The sequence below is a fragment of the Prionailurus bengalensis genome, chromosome D2 (assembly GCF_016509475.1).
Source record: "Prionailurus bengalensis isolate Pbe53 chromosome D2, Fcat_Pben_1.1_paternal_pri, whole genome shotgun sequence".
NCBI lineage: Eukaryota > Metazoa > Chordata > Mammalia > Carnivora > Felidae > Prionailurus > Prionailurus bengalensis.
This window is the reverse complement of record NC_057351.1, coordinates 38,102,532-38,106,809: the sequence shown is the minus strand read 5'-3', so window position 1 is coordinate 38,106,809 and position 4,278 is coordinate 38,102,532. Positions and strand designations below refer to the sequence as shown.

Genomic DNA, 4,278 nt, shown 5'->3' with positions numbered 1-4,278 from the left:
CCTGTAGGCCCTGGAGGTCTGTCTAACTGCCTTGGGGAGGGGATAAGGCTGCAGGAAACACAGAAGCTGTACATCTCTTTCTGGCATGGGACCCCAGAAAGCCATCTCTATCGGGAAACAAGGAGGGCCAACGGTCTCTGATAAAGGATATGAAGGATACACAGTGAGTCAGAGCAAGTGCCCCCTGCTCCTGTGGCTGGGTCTCCCTGGGCACAGGGAGTGGAGGGGACCAGAGGGAGTGACATCAATGGGGTTGTCAGTAGGTCCCAAGAAGATGAACCCCACATGAAACTCCCAAGTATATTTGTGGGATCAGGAAGCAAAATGCCTGGGCTCTGTGGCTGGGGAAGAGGCAGGGTTCTGGAAAATTTGCGCTGCAGGATTATTTCCAGGCAGATGAGGCCTCAGGAGGCTTTACAGTGTTTTCGTGCCCCAGGGGTGTCCAAGAAGCCAGGCGTCCCATTCATCCAACACCTGCACCAGCTCCCAGATCTCACACATCCTGAGGGAGGAGAGGGCCACAAGTGCACAGGGTCCCGTGTGCATCACCTTGGTGGGAAGGCAACCAGAAACAGAAATTGAATTGTCATAGGAAATTTGAGGAAATTCCATTTTTTGCATGCCTGAGCTTTTGACTGACGTTCCCAGCCACTGAACCTAGCGAAATCTGGGGACCATCCTACCATGACCATCGAAGACACGGGATCCAGAAGGGGATCTGCTAGGGACTAGCCCCGAGCATGGAGCACTGTCTCCCACAGCTTCTCCCTCTGAGCCTCTGAGCAGCCTGCAGCGGAGCTGCCGCTGGCCCTTCTGGGGCCTGGTGCTGACCTTCTGACTCCCTGAGGTCTGAGGGCCCCGTCCCCATTGGGTCACGGGGCTCCATAGTGTGGATTAGACAAGACACTATGTAACGTAAAATCCTCAGTACTGTGTCTGCTACAGGTTAAGTAAGCCCTTGATTAATGGTGGCTATTGTTCTTATGGTGATCACAGAAAATACACCTTCTGCCTCTCCTGAGTCTCCTTGGCATTGCCCTCACACTCACCCTCCCTACCCCATCCTCCTTTCTCCCCTAGGCCCTGGTCTCCTGGATGCTGGGACAGGGGATCCTGAGTGGATCGTGGGGGAGTTCTGGCCAGCCCACGCGGGGGTAGGGCTGTCCCTCACCATTGGAGGATGCCAGAACCTGGAAGGACCCCCAGACCAAAAGGCACTCACACCCTAGTTCCCTGGACGGACGGGAAGGCAGCCCAGAGGAGGTGGGGCAAAAGCAGAGCCCAGGCCTGAGAGCCAGACCAGGCTCGCCCAGGCCACTGCCTTTCCTGCTGCTGCTCCCGCCACACACCCCCTCCCACCCAGGCTGGATTCAGGCGTTGGGAGGAGGAGGAGGAGGAGGAAAAGAAGAAGGACTGCTGACTCACGTCTAATAATGGTATCGCTCACTTCTTGGATCCAGTCCCAAAGGGGTGGTCCCCGAAAGTCGGGAGGCGGCAAAGCAGCCCATAATCCCCCTGCACGCTCTCCAGAGAACAGCACCGAGCTAATGGACTCAACCCTGCCTCCTTCCCGAGGCCCTACAGAGCAACAGCCAAGACCCTGCAGCAGCCCGACAGCTTGTAGGACCTAGGGGTCACATGAGGCCCCATCAGGTGGGCAGGTGGGAGGGACATTGTCTCCTTCCATCTAGAGGTCCTGTCCTGGGAATTCAGACCTGTCTTCATCAACGCCACCTGCGGGCGTGTACTGTGCCTGACAAGGAGGGGCTCCAGGGAAGGAGCGGGGGACCCTGTTCAGAAGGCCCCCATGCAGGACTCCCCACTTTCTGCAGATAGCTGCACCTTGGCAACTCCCCTTCTTATTCCTTCTCTTTGCCTTCCCATCCTGTCCGTGCACCAGTCCTAACCATCCGATTACCTCTCTGTCCCTGCAGCCATCGGCACACTTGGGGCCACAGTAGCCTGTGCGGCCCTCCTGTCAACTCATCCTCTCCTACCTTTGCCAGGTGGCCAGAAATCTGACATCCCAGTGACATCACCCCCTGCATAATAATCACAGTGACACTGAGGGACCCTGGCCACCCACCTTTGTGGTGGCAGAGGAGCCCAGGCCGGCCTGTTCTGGCACCGTGCTCTCCCCCACCCCTCCACGTCACCCCCACCTCCCACAAGCAGTGCTGGTGTGGCTTTTAGCAGGCCCGACTCAGGGCTCTGGCCTCCGCCTCCTTGCTCTCACGGTTTTGCTGCCTGTGATAGATCATGCTCAGGCTACGATGAACGTGGTGGCACAGGAAGAGGTAGAGTGCAGAAGAATGTAACGGCAGGGCAGCAAGAATTGCCTCGCAGGTGACGGGGAGACCCCTGAGTGCCAGTGCCAGACTGAGGTGGGACAGTCAGGGCCATACAACGGAACACTCTGCAACAATGAGGAGCAGAGAAGTCCAAAGCTGGACTTTCTGCGGAGAGAAAGAAGCCAGACACAAAGGAGAACCGAGGTCTCCGGGATGCCGGGCATGTTCTATTTCTTGATCGCAGTGCTGGCCACGCAGGTGTATTCACGCTTTGTGAAATTCCATCAGAATGGACACTTGGTATTCATGACCTGCTCTGTAAGCATATGATACTTCAATACAAGGTTTACAGAAAAGGCAGCAGACCTGCAGCTCTGGGCCTTCTGACCTGCCAGATTCCCCGCTTCGGGCAGGATTTGTTGAGTTCTGAACTTCGGGCACACTTCGAAAGTAAAGATGCCCAGGGCCCCGTGCTCGCGCCCTGGAGCCTGCTCTGTGTGCGTCCCTGGCATTGCCTGCCTGCTGTGTGCTGTTTGTTCGGTAGCAAACAGAAGTGAGAGCGTCCACAAACCCAGCCCGGGCTATTCTCACCGGCCCTTTCATCCGGAGCCGGTGGCCTGGCTTAGATCGCCAGCAGGCCAGCCTGCACACCTCAAAGGCAGGACGATTCCTGTGCACGGGGACAAAGGTTATACAACTCGGCTCCTCTCTAGGCATCAAACCAATTACCTATGGTCATCACCCAGGATCTTGGCTCCACTCTGCTACAAAACAGGATCCGGCCGAACCCCTTCCCTTTTACAGGCGGGGAACCTGAGGCCCCACGATGGAAGGAGCTTGCCCAAGGCCACTTCATAGCTCTCCTGTGGGCAGGCCCTCACCCAGCTGTCCTCGAGAGCGAGTACTGGGTCTCTCCCCGCAGTGGCCCCCGCCTGCCCTTCAGTGATTGGGAGTGGGGTTGTTGAGAGGCTTCTTTCTTTTAAAAGAATCTTAGAGGCTCAAAGCAAAAGGAGATGCATTTTCACTGGGCAGATTTGGGGCATGCTGGACTTCCTGGTGGGCAAAGGGCATTTCTGGGGCCGCCCAGCATGGGAGGGTCACAGCAGGCTGGCAGCCATCAACCCCTGTCTGCAAAAGCGGGGCACAGACATCAGCCCCAAACTCTGATCTCAAGGTTCAACACGGCGGGATGCTGTCGACATCCCTTCCCATGACCTTTGCAGCGACCACCCAGGGGCCGCCGGTGCAATCTGGGGGACAAATGCAGCCTGTGGCCCTTTCAAAGCCAGTGAGGCCTGCGCCCTCTCCCCTTTGCTTCTCCATTGTCACCCCTGTTCACCCATTCCCATGTCACCCTCTGCACCCCAGCCTTCAGGCCATCTCGTCCCCTCCTTTCTTCCTTATTTATCCTCATATTCGCTTGTTCGTGCCGCCCCCCATCCTTCACCCCTCCACTCCTGAACTGCCGCTCCCCCATTCTCCCCTCCCTTCTCGCAGTCACAGCACTGACTCCTTTCTTCCCGTCCCCCAGGCGCACCTTTTCCTCACGCGTCATGACAGGTGTTAGCGTTGTGCTGATGCTCCCAGCCCCCTCCCTTCCGGACGGGAGGCGACTTTCACCGGCTAGACCCCTCGTGGTAGAGGATGGGCCTTGGCCCGTGGTGGCCACTGGAGCTGACATGCGTCTCCCCTGAACCAGAGCCTTTCATGGCCAGTGTGAGCGCCCCCCACCCCCAGACATCATGGTTAACTGCGTCCCAGTGACCAGCTGCAGCCCGACAAAGAGTCTGGATTCAGAGCGAGGAGTGAATGGAGCCCAGCTCCCGGCCCACCACAGCAGCCGTGGAGGCGCCCCTTTCCAGAGAAGCTGCTGGAAGCAGGGCTGATTGACACCGGCCAGCTGTGCCCTCTGAACCCGGCACGGTGTTCACGTGAGGGTGTGCTTGCTTCCCTCGGGCTCTCCCCACAGATGGCACACCGTGACCGG

General features: G+C 58.0%; 1 long non-coding RNA gene across 1 annotated transcript; it reads right to left on the bottom strand.

Moving 5' to 3' along the window:
- Positions 1-286: 286 nt before the first annotated feature.
- Positions 287-3,403, bottom strand: LOC122493525. The gene is made up of 2 exons (XR_006299910.1): positions 1,426-3,403; positions 287-549 (listed from the first exon to the last, which is right to left on the bottom strand). It is a non-coding gene; the product is annotated as an uncharacterized LOC122493525 (long non-coding RNA).
- Between the last annotated feature and the right edge of the window lie 875 nt (positions 3,404-4,278).